Source organism: Rhinoderma darwinii, chromosome 8 (genome assembly GCF_050947455.1).
Source record: "Rhinoderma darwinii isolate aRhiDar2 chromosome 8, aRhiDar2.hap1, whole genome shotgun sequence".
NCBI lineage: Eukaryota > Metazoa > Chordata > Amphibia > Anura > Rhinodermatidae > Rhinoderma > Rhinoderma darwinii.
The window spans coordinates 95,813,656-95,833,898 of record NC_134694.1 but is presented as its reverse complement, the minus strand read 5'-3'; the positions used below and the strand labels follow the sequence as shown (position 1 = coordinate 95,833,898).

Genomic DNA, 20,243 nt, shown 5'->3' with positions numbered 1-20,243 from the left:
CAGTATTTACAGAGGGCTCTGTGACACGATCTAAAAAGGGGCTACCTATTCTTGACATTTGTGTGTCTGCCAAACGCTGCCAACTGAGCCGCCGGACTGCATTTAGCGACACTTAAACTGTAAAACTGGATTGTTGAAATAAGCACGTGGAGAAATCTCACAAATTTTCATTAAAGAGGCTCTGTCACCAGATTTTGCAACCCCTATCTGCTATTGCAGCAGATAGGCGCTGCAATGTAGATTACAGTAACGTTTTTATTTTAAAAAAACGAGCATTTTTGGCCAAGTTATGACCATTTTTGTAATTATGCAAATGAGGCTTGCAAAAGTCCAAGTGGGTGTGTTTAAAAGTAAAAGTCCAAGTGGGCGTGTATTATGTGCGTACATCGGGGCGTTTTTAATACTTTCACTAGCTGGGTGCTCTGAAGAGAAGTAACATCCTCTTCTCTTCAGAACGCCCAGCTTCTGGCAGTGCAGATCTGTGACGTCACTCACAGGTCCTGCATCGTGACGGCCACATCGGCACCAGAGGCTACAGTTGATTCTGCAGCAGCATCAGCGTTTGCAGGTAAGTCGATCTTACCTGCAAACGCTGATGCTGCTGCAGAATCAACTGTAGCCTCTGCTGCCGATGTGGCCGTCACGATGCAGGACCTGTGAGTGACGTCACAGATCTGCACTGTCACAAGCTGGGCGTTCTGAAGAGAAGAGGATGTTACTTCTCTTCACAGCGCCCAGCTAGTAAAAGTATTAAAAACGCCCCGATGTACGCACATAATACACGCCCACTTGGACTTTTACTTTTAAACACACCCACTTGGACTTTTGCAAGCCTCATTTGCATAATTACAAAAATGGTCATAACTTGGCCAAAAATGCTCGTTTTTTAAAAATAAAAACGTTACTGTAATCTACATTGCAGCGCCTATCTGCTGCAATAGCAGATAGGGGTTGCAAAATCTGGTGACAGAGCCTCTTTAAGCTTAAACCTAGCGCTATTATTATAGTAATATAGTATTCTTATAGTAATGTAGTATTGTTATAGTAATGTAGTATTGTTATAGTAATGTAGTATTGTTATAGTAATGTAGTATTGTTATGGCAATGTAGTGTTATAGTAATGTAGTATTATAGTAATGTAGTATTATTATAGTAATGTAGTATTGTTATAGTAATGTAGTATTATAGTAATGTAGTCTTGTTCTAGTAATGTAGTATTATAGTAATGTAGTATTATAGTAATGTAGTATTATAGTAATGTAGTATTGTTATGGAACAAGGAAGTAGATGAGATCCAGCGCAAAGAAGAAATTATTCGAATGTATGTTAAAATGGAATCTTGTTCCGATTTTATTGAAAAAATAAACATAAAAAACGTTGAGTCTCGCTCTCACAGAGGAAAGGTGGATATATGAGAAGAAGATAGGTGTGTATAGCCTACGCGTTTCAGACGATCTCCTCGTCCTTAGTCATGGCTGAGGACGAGGAGAGGACGAGGACGAGGAGATCGTCTGAAACGCGTAGGCTATACACACCTATCTTCTTCTCATATATCCACCTTTCCTCTGTGGGAGCGAGACTCCACGTTTTTTATGCTTATTTTTTCAATAAAATCGGAACAAGATTCCATTTTAACATACCTTCGAATAATTTCTTCTTTGCGCTGGATCTCATCTACTTCCTTGTTCCATTCTTACCAACGTGTGCCGACACGAGGATCCGTGCGCAAGAGGCATTGGAATTTTTGCCTCAAGGTGAGCTGGAGGTTCCCTCCTATACTTTTTCTAGTATTGTTATAGTAATGTATTATTATAGTAATGTAGTATTGTTATTATAATAGTAATGTGGTATTATTATAGTAATGTAGTTTTGTTATAGTAATGTAGTATTACAGTAATGTAGTCTTGTTCTAGTAATGTAGTATTATAGTAATGTAGTATTATAGTAATGTAGTATTGTTATAGTAATGTAGTATTATAGTAATGTAGTATTGTTATAGTAATGTAGTATTATAGTAATGTAGTATTGTTATAGTAATGTATTATTATAGTAATGTAGTATTGTTATAGTAATGTATTATTATAGTAATGTAGTATTGTTATAGTAATGTAGTATTGTTATAGTAATGTAGTATTATAGTAATGTAGTATTATAGTAATGTATTATTATAGTAATGTAGTATTGTTATAGTAATGTAGTATTGTTATAGTAATGTAGTATTATAGTAATGTAGTATTATTATAGTAATGTAGTATTGTTATAGTAATGTAGTATTATAGTAATGTAGTATTGTTATAGTAATGTATTATTATAGTAATGTAGTATTGTTATTATAATAGTAATGTAGTATTGTTATAGTAATGTAGTTTGGTTATAGTAATGTAGTATTATTATAGTAGTTCAAATAACTAATTGCTTAACAATAATTTTGGAATATATCAAATTTGAAAATAATGCGGCCCGTCAACTTCACATTTTTTCTATATGTGGCCCACTTACCCGGCCGAGTTTGAGACCCCTGACACCAGTTACATCCTCAAAAAGATTCTCCCTATTCCATAGAACTAGATCTGCCGTTTTTGACCTGATTGCATTGTATACAGGAAATCATTTATTTTATTATGCAATCTGCTTTATTCTCCATGCCGAAAAACAAACAACAAAATGCATGCCACTCTGTGAACGGGACATTTTTATAGTGGGGTTAGTGATTTGTTTAAGAATTGTAATGCTCTGCTAAAGAGACTAAAATAAATATGATAGCACCAAGTCATATACAAGCATCTGGAGAGAGATTGACGAGTAAAGATCTATGGAGACAACACTGCAGCATCTGTTCTGCTTATCCTAGACACAGTACTAATATTACTTCATTTCTGCTGGGATTTTCAAAATGAGAATTTCACGTAAACATTTTCTATATCAGCAAATTCTTAGTACTATAGTATACACCCCCCACCCCTACAGCAGACCAAGAAAGTTGCTTTAATGCCCTCTGTGTCTTTCCCGATTTTTTTTTTATTGAAAAGCAGAAGCTTTTTAACGGTGCTCTATACAATTGGGTATAATTGGGATTTTTGCAGAACGTGACATTTATAATAATAAATAAGAAATTGTGAATAAGTAATCAGCACTGGTATCTTCACAGACAAAGAAAGCAGAGGACACATATGGTTACACATATCGCTTGCCAGAAAATAGCCAATTACAGTAATTAAGAACCTAATCGTAAAATATATGGAATGGATTTATCTAAATTCTTCTAACAATGTGGATAAAATGACCAAAGACGTAAATAGACTTTTGGTGACTGAGTGGTTCATCTTGCTGTGTTGTGTTGCTCTGGGCCCTTTACCAGTACAAAACATATGGATATTTCTTGGCTTCACATGAAGTTGGCACCAAGCAGGGCTTTGGTAGGAAAACAAGATTGTTTATTCTAATCTCCAAAAAGAGCTCATGTACAGACCGTATTATGGCTTCATACTAGTTCCGCGAGATATGGATCCGTACTGCGGCAGTAATTTTATGCTATAGCGGTTTCTGTCCCCCTATGTGCCGCTGTATGTTTGTAGGAGGTCTCCACTGTATAAAGAAGAAAAAATGTACCATGCTTCATTGAATACTGTATGGATGGCAATTTTTCCCTATAGAAGTCAATGTAGACTTAAAAAATTACATCCCTATGTACAGATCCATAAAAAAAATACTCTGATCGAGTATCATAAATTATTGCCAAGAAGGACTGGTTTTGAAGCAGGTGATTTTACAGAACACCATATCGAACTTATAAAGAACCAGAACAGAACCTCGTACGGAAGCATACAGTTAAAAATACGGTACCATACAGACCATCACATGTGTAGTTTGCACATCCGTACATTATCAATTGTTTCCCATTTTTTTATATGTGGTCTGTATGAGGCTTGATGTGAAGAAATACATTTCACTGCTACGGAAAACATTGGTGTTTAATAAAAAATGGATGATGGATGGACGGATTGGATGGGGACATATGCATTATATGTAAATATGGCAGATACTTATTGTGGTGGATACATGTTGTGGATATAGTGACAATTGGTAATATATATCATAAACTGAATATCAATGTAGTAAATGTCGAGGGCTCATACTCTTGGAAGCAGCATATTTTGAAAACTTTGCCACAGCTGCCAGCCCTGCCAAGTGACTCACCCTCCTGAGACTCCAGCATAGAGCAATCTGCTGCTATCAGCGACTATTTTTACTATTGTTTTAGAGGTAAGCACCTGGCCTTACCCCTAATCCCATTGGTCGAACACTTATGTGCAGGTCAATTCTTGGGACGTTTTTGGAGCCGTTTTTCATAGACTCTATTGAAAACAGCTCCAAAAACGGCCGTAAAAACAAACGCAGTGAAAAAATGCAGCGAAAAAAGCGAGTGGCTTAAAAAACGTCTGAAAATCAGGAGCTGTTTTCCCTTGAAAACAGCTCCGTATTTTCAAACGTTTTTGAGTTTGCGTGTGAACTTACCCTTTATAATTACATAATTTGCATAGAGAGTTGGACCTAAAATGACATGGTGTTAAAAGGTGAAGATTTGCTTAAAAAATATATAATCCAGAACACACTGACACAAAACTTTACAATGTATTTATTTTAATGAGAGCTTTTGAATTGGGTTTTATTATAAAAATATATGTATATATATTTTTTTTTCTTTTATTTATTTATTTATTTTTTGTTAGATCTGGATACATAGAATCTTGCCGTCAAAGCCGAATCCGTCAGATCAGCGGTTGGACTGCTTTGGTGAGCACTGATCCTGCGTGTCTCTGACACACAGGATCCAGATATTATCGATCACATATAAGTTCAGCGCTGGTTGGATCCAGTTATTATCGATCACATTTAAGTTCATGGATTAAAAGTTGTTTAAAATAAAATAACACATTGATTTATGTTTTAAAAAAATTACCTTAAAAGGTTTACATAGCCTTTAAATTTTGTTTTACATAGAACTTATGTATGCAAAAGTTTTTTCTATAAATCTATTCCCATAAACATGCTCTTTCAGAAGTGGCTAGATCAATTATCTCCCACGCAATCTTTATTTCTGGAGGTGCTATCTAGCCCATTTAGGATGGCCTGTGGACCTTCATATCTAGTTAGATACCATGTGTGTAGAAGTTTTTGTACATTGGAATGTAACTACAGTACATCCAAAGACTCCCCATATTTATTCATTTGTGCTACTGACCATCTCTTTGTTGGTTGGGACATCCACTTCCTTCACGTGAAGCCAAAAACCTTCTACTGCCAATTCAACATGTAAGTTCCAGTAAAACTGAATGAACTAATTATGTTCAAAACTGATCAATTCATAAAACATAATAAATGAAGTAACTCTGGACATATTCTCAAATAAAATATCCTACCATTATGTGTCTACAGCTCCTATGCAGACTATTGTGTCTCCATGATAACAGACTAAAAACAAATCATGTAGTCATACTCCCTTCCATCTTCCGTCTCCATAGGAGAAAGGGCACAAGGTAGAGTGTGACACATGACACAGGCAGGGTGTGTCACGGACTACATTTTGTATATTAGTACTCTGTAACCATGGATACATTTATATGTCTGCATGGGAGCGGTAAACATAAAAAGGTACACTATTTTTAGTCAAGGCTAGTTGCAAAGTCGATTCCTTTTTGGTTTAGATGCATTGGAACAATAATGATATAGTTGCAAAGGTATATACACTTTAATGGAGTTTTCCAGTTTAGAAAAAAAAATTCATACACCCTATTAGGGAACTCTGTTCAGGATCTTTATCTCTTAGCCAGATTGGAAAGAGGTTACGAAGAGCGTATCCTGCTCTGGAGGACCTGTCCTGTCCTGCATTACACACACAACCCATTGATTTGAAAGGGCACTGTGTAATGCTTAATTCTCCCTGTGGTGGCGCTGCAGGGTAATTGAACACTTACTGCCAGGTTTACCCACAGATTACAGCTGATTGCTAGAGGTACCAGCAGGGGGACACTTTGTGATCTGTTTATCGTTACGGGACCCTTCTAGCAAGTATGGACTGCAAAAAGTGGACATCACCTTTAAAGTCCTTTCCTCTAACTCTTCCTTCTTCATCCAAATGTTTGACATAAAGCTGTTATTTCCCTTTAAAGTTAATACTACATCTATATTTAAAATGGTCCTGAGTCTTATTCAAGTTTTTGTGCAGTTTAATATCATGTCTGCCAAAGCATTAGAGATGGACAAGACACTGATCTGTTCAATGCATCTATAATTTGCTTTTAATCGATTAGTGCAATCCACCGGTAACAAGGAAAATTTGCAGGAAAATGTATTTGTACAATATTAAATCAATACCAATTTTTTTTCTTAATGACTCAAAAGTTAAGAAGAGGACAGCAGAAGTCAACAGAAGACGGATCGGATTTATCTCAAATACCTTGAAATTATAGAGCTTCATGACGAAGAAAACACACATCAGAGTTTCAGGAAAACAGGGTCTATTCAGATTAGTATAGAAATAGTAGACAATGCGAATGGAGGAACACTATGAACAACTTGTAGGAACAAAAAGGGGGGGGGGGGGGTGACTGTATTCATACAAGTGCTGCCAGATACAGACTGCAAAGTCTATCAGGTGCAGTAACATTAAAAATGGGTTGAAAATCCCTTTACAAATACCCTCTGAATAAATCTCTCATGCTACAAAACCTCAGCATTGTTAAAAAAAAAAATCACCACAAATTTTATTGTCAGATTTATCTTACTGTGCAGAATTGTGAATGCAGCTCTGCAGTATAATACAGGCTGTAACTCAGAATTATGATAAGATAAGTAAAGGGAAGTATTTATAGTACACTACAATGTATTTGCAATTAGGAAACTTTAATGAAAAATTATTCCATATGTAAACTGTAAAATTATGTGAGATGAAGCCACGCGAGATTACGAGGTAAACGAGATTTCGTTTCCCTTGCTGGAAATCTCACAGAAAAGATTCAGCAGTGTCAGGATTCTGAATACACATGACGTCCAGGCTGGATGTCATGTGTATTCATTATCAGGACACTTGTGTATGTGGCTGCACATCGTTCTAGTAAGAACGTGATGCTGCTGTGTAAATGAATGGAAAGGAGTGCATGATGCTGATTGTTCACTGATTCGTCAGCATCATACACTTCTATTCCCAACGCCCAGTTAGTAAAACAAGTAAACACGCCCAGTTAAAAACACAATACACGCCCAGTTGGACATACAAAAAAAAACACACCCAGTTGTCCATTTAAAACCTCATTTGCATATATATAAAATAGCTCATAACTTGGCCAAAAATGAACGTTTTAAAAAAAAACAAAACGTTACTGTTATCAACATTGCAGCGCCGATCACATGCAATAGGAGATAGGGATTTGAGAATCTGGTGACAGAGCCTCTTTAACTTTTTACTAACACGGGTATTCACATCTCAAACATTTATGGCATATACACAAGTTATGACATAAATGCCTGATAGATCCCTGGTCGCGTGACCCGTTTGCCAGTTCACAGCCGCAACATTCTCCATAGACTGTGGATTTGCCATAAAATATTTAAAATAGGAATACCTGTTTAACCTGTCTTGAGGATCTAAAGAGTTTTTCGGCTTGGCCTCTTTACATTCTGACTGTTAATAAAAAAGCAATTCCACCAATCTTTTCAACAAGATTTTTTTGTTTTGTTTAACCGCCTTCCTGCAAATGGATGTACCATTATGTCCTAATTGCAGCATTCTTACCCCAATAGGACTTAATGGTACATCCATTTTCGGGAAGGCAGTTAAACAAAACAAAAAAATCTTGTTGAAAAGCTACCTATGATCCCGGACGTTTAACCCAATAGATGCCAAAGTCAACAGCAACCGTAGCAACTAAGAAGTTTGACAGAGAGGGGGCACTCCGTCTATCAGCCCATTGACTCCCTGTGACACGATCATGTATGATCGCTGGGTGAGCCCCATCAATCACTAGAACTGTGGGTCCCCATTCTTCCTCACTGCAATCCTGCTCTCGGCTGTTTCCGCCACAAACATTGAATAAAGAAGCATGGTACATGCGCGACCGTCGCTCCATTCAAAATCTTTACTGAGATGGTGCAGGGAGAAGCACCAGGGGCTCGAGACCCCCTTTCTAGGTGACCTGTGGGGTCCCAGTAGTGGGGCCCCCAGCCATCATACATTTATCACCTATCCTGTAGATAGGTGATACATTTTCTTAGTTGGAAAACCCCTTTAACTCCCATTCATTGCAGCTGCCATAAAGCACACACACTTTGCTGCACTGTCTATACAGACAATACAGGAAGGAATATGGGTCTCTAATATGGTCTCTAATATGGTCTACTTTAAGCGCTTAACCAGGGGAAGCCCTAGACGTCACTGTCCATATAGGGACAGTGGTATCAGGGCTTTCAACTATGGAGTCCCCGGCCAGAGCATCGCAAGCTCTCAGACTCATGTCTTGGAAAAGCCCTTCACGTCACTATGTGGGCACTGTGGCACTATCCACAGTGGGCACTGTGGCACTATGTGGGCACTGGCATTATGTGGGCACTTTCTACAGTGGGCAGTGGCACTATTTACATGGGTACTGTGGAACTATGTGGGCACTGGCATTTTCTATGTGGGCACTATGGCACTTTATATGTGGGCACTGTAGCACTATCTATGTATACAGGGAGACGTGCTGCCGACATGTTAGAAATGTATAGGGACGAACAATCTGCATAACGAGCGCTCGTCCCCATACGTAGCTCCTTGTGAAAGGGACAAACGAAAACCGATCAACGAGGCTACAGTTGATTCTGCAGCAGCATCGGCGTTAGCAGGTAAGTCGATGTAGCTACTTACCTGCAAACGCTGATGCTGCTGCAGAATCAACTGTAGCCTCTGGTGCCGATGTGTCCTCGCTCGTCTGACACGATGCAGGACCTGTGAGTGACGTCACAGCGTGATCTGGCAGAAGCTGGGCGTTCTGAAGAGAAGTGGATGATACTTCTCATCAGAACGCCCAGCTAGTAAAAGTATTAAAAACACCCCGATGTACGCACATAATACACGCCCACTTGGACTTTTACTTTTAAACACACCCACTTGGACTTTTGCAAGCTTCATTTGCATAACTACAAAAATGGTCATAACTTGGCCAAAAATGCTCGTTTTTTAAAAATAAAAACGTTACTGTAATCTACATTGCAGCGCCGATCTGCTGCAATAGCAGATAGGGGTTGCAAAATCTGGTGACAGAGCCTCTTTAAAGCGTACCTATCCCTACAAAACTCACAGATGTAATGCAGCCAGAATTGCTGCTTGTAACCTGTATATTTTGGGTCATTTCATTCACTTTGCATCATTTGAAAATGAAAATTTTCGAGTTTTTCTGATGTGCAGCTGAGCGGTGTACTCTGACCAATCCGCTGCCTCGCCGTTGCGGAGACCGCACTCACGAGTCTCACAAACAGTCTGTAATGGTCTCGTTTTTACGGTTTTACACTAGATGGGTTTTTGGAGACTGAGAGAGTTCATGAACATTTACAGGAAGCCAGCAGCCAGGGAAACAGAGACTATATGTCGCTGGAAGGTAAAGAAGATGCCAAATTACAAAGTTTCACATATTTGTTTCTAATACTCTAGTGAGGAGATTGATGGGTCAGTAGCCATCAACATATTTACCTTTAAAAACCCAAAACCCAAATTATAGGGAATGTGTAGTCCAAGATTGCCAACTGCCAGGCCCTGGAATAAGAGTCTGTGAACTGTGAAGGGAGCATATATTGCTATTTTACTTGACAATGGATGTTATGTTATATTTCAGAACAGCTTGTAGGTTGTGTGAATTTATTTTTTTTTTTAAACAAGTTTTCCTGCATATCACAATAAGATATCATAGAACGTGGAGTATTGTATGGATGAAATCAGTGCAGTGCAACTCATCTAAAAGCACAAGGGAACAAAAAAATCCATCTGACGCCAGTAAGATAATCTGTCTAAGCAAACAATGTCCATTAACGTGCAATGCCGCAGACATGCACAATGGCTATAATTTTAAAGTACAGAAGAGAGGTGACAAAAATTGAAAAAAAAAATATACACTTCTGGAAAGAAGGATTCTCAAATAACTGGAGATTTCCTACTGTGTTTGCCTCAGAGGAATATAAAACTACATGAGAAAGCAGATGTAATACGATGCTCACACTGGGCTCTGTAATCTAATTGTTCCCGGAGCACATTATCTTGACATTTAGAAATATTGTTTTTGAACACTATTATAACACATTCAAAGTTCCTGCCTATTTGCAATGAATAAAATCTGCAGGGCTTCAAAGGAAACAATGACTCATAATTACTTTTTCTTCTTTGCTTGCTAAACTTCTTGCTCTTGTTTTATTTTTTCTTGGTTAATGGTAAAATTAATCCTTTCCATGCAGCTGCAAAGATTTATCTCCGAGGCATCATGTTGAGTATCTATAAACGATATACAAATGAATACTGATGGGAGGCTGTCTGTAAATCTACTTGAATTTAAGTAAATTGTTTTGTGCTACAAAATTGATCGACAACAATGCCGTGCATGGCTCGAAAGTCCCGCTTTTCTATTGTTTTTAGGATTCTTTTTGACTGAGAATGTAACAATTTATTGCTTTAAGAGTGTTGACATGAACTGCCGCTGGTTTGCGTCTTGCAAATAGGGTACATTGTGTTTCTGTTTAGTAGGATACAACATAGCATGTGGTATTCAGGTCTCGTACACCAATCTGTTATGTATTCATTTAGTCTTGTTTGCAAGAAGCAAAAATGTATTTGAAAAAGAAAATAGTGAAACAAAAACCAGATCAAAGACAATGTGGATAGAGTCAGCTGCCACGGAGGGTATTGTATGACTCATGTAAACCAATCCATCTACACACATTGAATGCTCTACTGAAACATTGTTTACTTTGTTTTTATGACCAAAAAAAAAGAAATCAAGTTTAAAAAGTAAACTTCTAGATGAAGGAACACATGATATTGTTTATATATTGTAACTTGGTAAATACATTGCATTACTTATCTTGTGCAGATCCTGATTTAAAGTCTGTATTTTACTACAGAGCTGTATTCACAATTCTGCAGGCTTCTGAGCTGTACTCTCCTATAATCATTAGTTACTGGTTTAATGACTTGTCTTAGATTGTTCTTGCAATTTGCATTCTTTGATATATAGTTTTTATACCAAACTGTACAGTGATCTGATGTAGGATTAGCTAATTCTTCCACTGCCTTAGGCTTCATTCACATCTGTGTCATTGTCCAGTACTGACGTCGTAGTCGACTTCGCTATTGATTCCGTCAAAACGACAGAACCCTTGCACAACTGAGACAAACTGAAACCATTGACACCGGATCCGTCACCATTAAAATCAATGGTAATGCCATTGGTTTTGCCTATGGTTTTCGTTTGTTTCAGTCAGGGTCCCGTTCTGACAGGAGAGCTCCAATGGAACGTCAGAACGGGACCCTGACGCAGATATGAACAAAGCCTTATAGGAGTTCAGCTACAAGATGTTTCTGTTGATAAACCTGTTTACTGTTTCCAGTAGCAGCCAACAGAATTGTGAATGCAGTTCTGGATTATAAAACAGTCGATAAAACAAAACCAGCGCACGAGGTGTATATGCATATGTAAATTTTATGTATTTTATGTTAAATAAGTATTCACAGAACAGTATGAGTGAGTGGAGGACACCCTGGTAGGGACTAGGGGAAGGATGTAGAGGGTGCTAGATTTTGTGAGAAGTGCACCACAATGTCCTGCTTTATTTACTAGGATCAAGGTAACATTTTAAAGCCCTTCATGACTTAAGCTATGGCCTACTTGGTGGGCAGAGTCTGAGGTGCCAACCAATCTGTGCCTACAGATATAAATCCAGTACTGGCCTATTGAAGTAAACAGTTCAGAACAAAGAAGAGACATCAGCAGAAAAGAGGCAATCTCAGCACTGAAATTCAAAAACATTGAGGTCAGATTGAGGAGTTTGTTTTTCTCTATTGCATTATATGGACATTATTCAAAATCCCAAGGTGACGATCTGACGCCGGATAACTGTAATTCTTCTTTATCAATCGATGATGACCAAGTGCTTTGTTTTATTAGAATACCATGCAGAATTGTTTTGTGGTGTACTAACTATGTGCAATATTGACAAGGTGAGGACCTATTGGATTCTTGTCAAAAAGCTATAATTTGTAGGCAGTATGCATAGATACTGTAGGCTTGCTGCCTTCCATTTATTCAAAAAAACCTTGATGCAGGCCTTTGTATTAGTGAACTGCCTTTCATTGCAATATTTTATGCAACAGAAAGCTTGAGAATGAGTTGAGAAGAAACATAGTAACTTCATAAGACAGTAAACATAGGAAGCAAAAACCCAAAGAGGGCAAGAAAATCAATTGATGTGGTAGATTACTGACAAGAGGCCACAAGACAAACAATGAAGTATTCTGTCTACAGCAATGTCAATACCAGACCCCCAATACAATTATACAAACAAGAGGAGCTGGAAGGGACGGCATTCACCAGATGACTCGTACTATGAAGACAGAAGCAGGAATAGCAATTTAAACATAAGAACTCATTGTTAGGCTATGTTCACACATAGTTTTTTGCAGGAGGAAAATCTGCCTCAAAATTCCATTTGGAATTTTGAGGCAGATTTTCCTCTGCCTGCACGCCGATTTTCGCAGCGTTTTTACACCACAAAATACGCTTTCTCTGCCTCCCATTGATGTCAATGGGTGGTCAGAGGCGTAAACGCCCGACGATAGGGCATGTCCCTTCTTTTTCACGCGAGGCGGTTTTTCCGCTTGCGGGAAAAAATGCCTCCACCTCCCACTTAAATCAATGGGAGACATTTTCGGCCATTCTTTGGCGCATTTTCTGTCGCGGTTTCCACGTCAAAAAACTCGTAAAAAAACTCAGTGTGAACTCCCCCTAAATCTTAAAGAGTATCTGTCAGTACTTTATTAATGGCCTATCTCCTATCTAACAGGCGCTATGATGCTGATGACTACAATGTAAATTTGTAAATTGTGTTTCAAAATGTTTATTATTTGCAAAGTTATGTGCTTTTTTCTAAATATGCTAATTTGGCTATACTTGCCAAATGGGAGGTGACTCTTTTCTCTCTGGGAGGTGTAATCTTTTCTGTATGACGATGTCCAATCAGCCCATACAGTTCCCTCCTCCCAGCCCAGCGTGATCTCCGCTTCAATCGCGAGATCACGCTGTGTTGCTGGGCTGGGAGGAGGAGAAATGTATGACACTGATTGGACAGCGTCATACAGAAAAGATTACACCGCCCAGAGAGAAAAGAACAAGTAACATCCCATTTGGCAAGTATAACCAAATTAGCATATTTAGAAAAAAGCACATAACTTTGCAAATATTAAACGCATTGGAACACAATTTACACTGTAGTTAGGAGATAGGAAATTAATAAACTAGTGACAGGGCATCTTAAATATTGATTTTCAAGTCTAGTACTTGGCAAGAAGCTTTTACTATAAGTGACAGGCTGCTGCCTCAAGATTTGGGGCAGGCAAATTATAAGGCATTTACATATCAGCAAATTATTATTTGAATAATGAAAAGTTATACAATTTTTCAATATACGTTATAGGCTGACACTTCCTGTTTTGTAGAGGTCACTTTCAGTAGTCCTGTCATTATCATCACATGAAGGATTACCAAAAAAGCAAACACCTCTTTATTATAAAAGATTGAGGCAGATAACACAGGATCGCACCATGGGCAATAGATGAGAGATAAGTCAACTCCTCCCCCTCCCTGCACCATGACCTCTGCACATGTCACAGAGCATGCCCACAACACTCTCCCATAAAAATAAATGAGTGTTTTTCTGATGTCCATGCGCCTACCGTAAAGAAAATCTCTAATTACTTATCAGAACAAAAGCTCAGGCAAGATGGCTGCCGTCATAATTATGAAAAGAAATATATATACACACACACAATCAGAAAATCTAAATAGAATATTGCAATATATATTTTGAATTAGTAAGTTAGACAAAAAATTCTATACCTTCTCCAATAAGTTAAAACATTGTTTTAAAATAGTTTTGCACTGAAACTTTGTTTTGAGTTTGCTAAATTTTGGTTTGTTGCAAGATCATTTGAGAAAACAATATACAGAACTCTGATAAGCACTTAGAACCCAGTGCACATGCTGCATGATTAAAACAGAAGTATATTTATGAAGCAGCCTCATTAATCATAGAGGAAAAATAAAATTAGAAAAAATGTTTTCCCTGAAAAGAATGTTCATGATTAGGATCCATCTGCCCTGTTACATTATTATGAAAACTACAGAAAAAAAAAAAAAAAAGACCTTGAGAGCGTATTTATAGATACGGTAAGCTTGTAGGCGGCCTTCGTCTGCAGAGAACAAAACCCTTTCATGTATTGTAGATTATCTTTTCCTTGTCAGACTTAAAATGTAATTTGATTTAAGTATGAAAGTAATGCAGCAATAATGCTGAGCACTTATAAGTGTATACATGTCTTGGGATCTAAAACATGCATTACAACATAATCGCTCTATACACAATGATTTCATTGGAAAAATGGATTGTGGGTAATGACACAAAAATGTTCCTTTGGTTTAGAGAATAACAGGACAGTTTATTGTCTTACAAAAATGAGTTGATCTATTTAAAATATCAAAATAATGTTTTTGGAAATCTAAAAAATAAGTAGTTTTGTGGGGAGAGTCAACCATGATACCAGTATTGAGTACAATTAATACACTCATGAATATGTAAACTTTAGGTAAAACTTTTGTGAATTCTGGTTACAGACATGTACCATTACATATGAGCTGTTGAACTAGTGAATTAAGCTGCCCATACACATTAGATTAATGTTGGTGGATGCTGCTGACAATATAATCATGTGTATCGGGCTCTCCCGACTGTCCCCCAATAGCAGATGTGGGGGGGGGGTGCAGGGGCAAGGATTGGTCATTTTGGATTTTAACATACCCTTTATTTTGTTTATCTGACAGATTATCTACTGTCACAAGTGTCAAGCGTGTATGTTTATGGGGAGGTCAGGGGAGATAGGTGCGGCCAACAGCTATTTTGTGTATTTGTATGACCATCCTTCGTTCTTTATTTGACTTCATCTCTTAAAGTTGAGACCGTCATACATAGTTACATAGGTTGAAAAAAGACACAGGTCCATCAAGTTCAATCTTTCGCAAAAAATTAACCGTCATTCATTGCTTGATTAATTATAACCCTCATTGCCATTCATCAATAAATAAGATTATAGCCTTTTTTTAAATGCTGACATAGTATCTGCCATCAATACCTCTTGGGGTAGGGCATTCCATAGCTTGACCACTCTAACTGTAAAGAACCCTTTTCTATATTGATGTCTGAAACGTCTTTCTTCCGCACGCAATGGATGTCTCCTGGTCCTTTGTAGAGTCCTTGGAAAGAACAGATTATGTGCTAGTTCTCTGTATTGACCACACATATACTTATACATGTTAATAAGATCACCTCTAAGACGTCTTATCTCCAAGCTGAACAAGCCCAATTTCTTTACCCTTTCATTGTAAGCGACACCTCCCATCCCATTTAATGATCTAGTTGCCCACCTTTGAACTCTCTGCAGTTCTCCTATATCCTTTTTACAATGTGGAGCCCAAAACTGAATTCCATAATCAAGATGTGGCCTTACAAGGGATTTATACAGGGGTAATATTACATTTGAATCACAGGTTTTTATCTCTCTTTTTATACACCCTGAAATCCTATTTGCTTTTGCAGCTGCTGCTTGACATTGAGTGATACTGCTTAGCTTATTTGTTACCAGAATACCCAGGTCCTTATGTCAATATGTAAACAACAGTAAATAAAACATCACAAGGCCTGAAAAGATGTGGGCGAGTAATTAAAGTTAAAGGGAGTTTCTCAAATAAAGATCTAACTATTGGAAAATTGAAAAATAAAGATGATACAGCTTTTTCCTAATTCCCTAACAGTAAATGTTATCATTGTCTGCCATGTAACAGATACAGTAGAGCTGCAGTGTGGTCACCGGTCACTCTTTCTACAAGCATGCTAGCTCACATTATATTTGCCACTCCTTCCCCTCTCATGTTAGTACTCTTGCACACTCCTACTAAACGGAGGCTGCTGAAATCACAGGTTTTTATTAACTACAAATTTCTCCCTACAGACACACAGACAGTTTGTAATAAAGTTGGTAAGATATTTAACTTATTTTCGCTATATTTATTTATTCATCTCAATCTATTTCTCTTACTATTTTTGTATCCATCTTCCTGCTCCTGCAGCTGACAGCTATCGAGAAAGTAAAGGGCTGCAATAGTTTAAGGCCTCATGCACACGACCGTAGCTGTAAAGGATCTGCCAGGCACAGCTTCGGGGTTAATGCCCATAGATAATCAGTCTGCACCTGCTTCTGTCTGTGAGACTGACTCCATCTTCCACCACTCAGGGTGGCAGGCTTAGGAGTGGGAGAACCTATCACAGCCTGGCCAGACGGAGCTAGCTCCCGCCCTCTGTCTATTTATACCTGCCTTTCCTGTTCCTCCTTTGCTTGTGATTCTTCTCGTTTGGTTTCCTGGCCCTGCTGCAGCTTCTTATACCATTGTCCTTGCTTCATATTGACCCCGGCTTGCTGACTACTCTCCTGCTCTGCGTTTGGTACCTCGTACACTCCTGGTTTGACTCGGCTTGTTTACTACTCTTCTGCTCTGCGTTTGGCACCTCATAATCTCCTGGTTTGACTCGGCTTGTTCACTTCTCTTGTTGCTCATTGTGTTGTCGTGGGCAACTGCCCCTTTCTCCCCCTAGCTCTGTGTACCCTTGTCTGTTTGTCTGTCGTGCACTTATTGAGCGTAGGGACCGTCGCCCAGTTGTACCCCGTCACCTAGGGCGGGTCGTTGCAAGTAGGCAAGGACTGAGTGGTGGGTAGATTAGGGCTCACTTGTCTGTCTCCCCACCCCCGTCATTACATAATCACAAGCCCATATCTAGTCTACCCTGGTCCCTGACACCACTATGGACCCCCTTGAGACCCTGGCTCAGCAAATGCAGAGTCTCTCCCTACAGGTCCAGGACCTGGCTCAGAGGGTCAACCAGCCTGATGCTACTATGCTAGTCCCCCTCACCTCTCCTCTTGAACCCCACCTCAAGTTGCCGACCGGTTCTCAGGGGACCGGAAGACTTTTCTCTCCTTTCGAGAGAGTTGTAGGCTCTATTTTCGCTTAAAGCCCCACTCCTAAGGTTCTGAGAGCCAGCGGGTGGGTATAATTATGTCCCGGCTCCAGGAAGGGCCCCAAGAATGGGCCTTCTCCTTGGCTCCTGACGCCCCTGAACTTTCCTCCGTTGATCTTTTCTTTTCTGCTCTCGGACTCATCTATGACGAGACTGACAAGACTGCTTTTGCCGAGAGTCAGCTGGTGACCTTACGTCAGGGTAAGAGACCTGTTGAGGAGTATTGCTCTGACTTTAGGAAGTGGTGCGTAGCTTCTTGGTGGAATGACCCTGGCTTAAGGTGCCAGTTTAGGTTGGGTCTGTCGAACGCCCTGAAAGAACTGCTAGTTAGTTATCCCTCTTCTGACTCCCTAGACCAGGTTATGGCTTTAGCGGTATGACCTGACCGACGTCTCAGGGAACGACGACTTGAACGTCTTGATGTTTTCTCCTCTGACTCCCCCATGATGCCTCCCGAGGTTCCGTTGCTTCGTTCCTCCCCGGAAGACTCGGAGGTACCGATGCAACTCGGGGCCTCCGTGTCCCCCCAACAACGTAGAGATTTCCGCAGGAAGAATGGTCTCTGCTTCTACTGTGGGGATGACAAGCATCAAGTGAACAACTGTCCTAAGCGTAAGAATACAGCCGGAGAACTTCCGCGCCTAAGTGATCATCGGGGAGGTCACTTGGGCGCACAGGTATTTCCCGTAAATATGAAACTGAATAAAATCTTGCTTCCCTTTCAGGTCTCTTTTGGTGGTAGGTCTGCTACCGGCAGTGCCTTCGTGGATTCAGGGTCTTCTGCTAATATCATGTCTGTGGAATTTGCTATGTCTCTAGCTATGCCTTTGATTGATTTGCCTAAACCTGTCCCGGTAGTGGGTATCGACTCCACTCCTCTTGCTAATGGTTATTTTACACAGCATACCCCTGTTTTTGAACTCCTTGTTGGCTCCATGCATTTGGAGCAGTGCTCTGTACTGTTAATGCAGGGATTATCGTCCGATTTGGTTTTAGGCCTTCCCTGGTTGCAGTTGCATAATCCCACGTTTGACTGGAATTCTGGGGACCTTACCAAGTGGGGTAATGAATGCTTGATGTCATGTTTTTCTGTTAATTCTATTTCTCCCCCTGAGGAGGTGAACACGCTACCTGAGTTTGTTCAGGACTTCGCTGATGTTTTCTCTAAGGAGGCCTCCGAAGTGTTACCTCCTCATAGAGAATATGATTGCGCAATCAATTTGGTACCAGGAGCTAAGCTCCCTAAGGGTAGGATATTTAATCTCTCTTGTCCCGAACGTGAAGCCATGAGAGAGTATATCCAGGAATGCCTTGCCAAGGGTTACATTCGCCCCTCTACTTCTCCGGTAGGTGCTGGCTTCTTCTTTGTAGGGAAGAAGGATGGTGGTCTTAGGCCATGCATTGACTACCGAAACTTGAATAAGGTCACTGTAAGGAACCAGTATCCCCTTCCTCTGATTCCTGATCTCTTTAATCAGGTTCAGGGGGCCCAATGGTTCTCTAAGTTTGATCTACGGGGGGGCGTATAACCTTATCCGCATCAAAGAAGGGGATGAGTGGAAGACTGCGTTTAACACGCCCGAAGGTCATTTCGAATACCTTGTCATGCCCTTTGGGTTGTGTAATGCTCCCGCGGTCTTCCAGAATTTCATAAATGAGATTTTAAGAGACTACCTGGGGTTATTTATTGTAGTGTACCTTGATGACATACTTGTGTTTTCCAAGGACTGGTCCTCCCACATTAAGCATGTCAGGAATGTGCTCCAGGTCCTTCGAGAAAACAAACTGTTTGCAAAGACCGAAAAATGTGTGTTTGGGGTGCAGGAGATACCATTTTTGGGCCGAATCCTCACTCCTCATGAATTCCGCATGGACCCCGCCAAGGTCCAGGCTGTGGCGGAATGGGTCCAACCTGCCTCCCTGAAGGCGTTACAGTGCTTCCTGGGGTTCGCTAATTATTACAGGAGGTTTATTGCTAACTTCTCGGTCATCGCTAAGCCTCTTACGGATCTCACTCGCAAAGGTGCTGATCTCCTCCACTGGCCTCCTGAGGCTGTCCAGGCTTTTGAGGTCCTTAAGAAGTGCTTTATCTCGGCCCCGGTGCTGGTTCAGCCCAACCAAATTGAGCCATTTATCGTGGAGGTTGACGCGTCCGAGGTGGGAGTGGGGGCTGTCTTGTCCCAGGGTACCAGGTCCCTCACCCATCTCCGTCCCTGTGCCTACTTCTCCAGGAAGTTTTCACCCACTGACAGTAACTATGATATTGGCAACCGCGAACTCTTAGCCATTAAATGGGCATTTGAAGAGTGGCGCCACTTCCTGGAGGGGGCTAGGCACCAGGTAACGGTCCTTACCGACCACAAGACTCTGGTTTTCCTATAATCTGCCCAGAGGCTAAACCCGAGACAAGCTCGTTGGGCGTTATTTTTTACCAGATTCAACTTTGTGGTTACCTATAGGGCTGGGTCTAAAAATGTTAAGGCTGATGCACTGTCACGTAGCTTCATGGCCAGCCCTCCTTCGGAGGAAGATCCTGCTTGTATTTTGCCTCCAGGTATAATCATTTCCGCTATTGATTCTGATTTAGTCTCTGAAATTGCGGCTGATCAAGGTTCAGCTCCCGGGAGCCTTCCTGAGAACAAGCTGTTTGTTCCCCTGCAATTCCGGCTAAGGGTACTTAGGGAAAATCATGACTCTGCACTATCTGGCCATCCAGGCATCCTGGGTACCAAGCACCTCATTGCCAGAAACTATTGGTGGCCTGGGTTGCCTAAAGACGTTAAGGCCTACGTCGCCGCTTGTGAAGTTTGTGCTAGGTCCAAGACTCCCAGGTCCCGGCCAGCGGGCTTACTATGTTCTTTGCCCATTCCCCAGAGACCTTG

The 20,243-nt window shown here is 40.2% G+C and overlaps 1 protein-coding gene across 3 annotated transcripts in view; it reads right to left on the bottom strand.

Moving 5' to 3' along the window:
* GPC3 (glypican 3) overlaps positions 1-20,243 on the bottom strand; it is a 338,054-nt gene that overhangs the window by 214,798 nt on the left and 103,013 nt on the right. The window contains exon 1 of one of the 3 annotated variants that reach the window (XM_075834386.1): positions 10,399-10,470. The exons of the other annotated variants lie outside the window; for them this stretch is intronic. The gene's annotated coding sequence lies outside the window, so the exon portion shown is untranslated. Of the gene's footprint in view, positions 1-10,398; positions 10,471-20,243 lie in introns of those variants that run through there. 3 annotated transcript variants of the gene reach the window in all.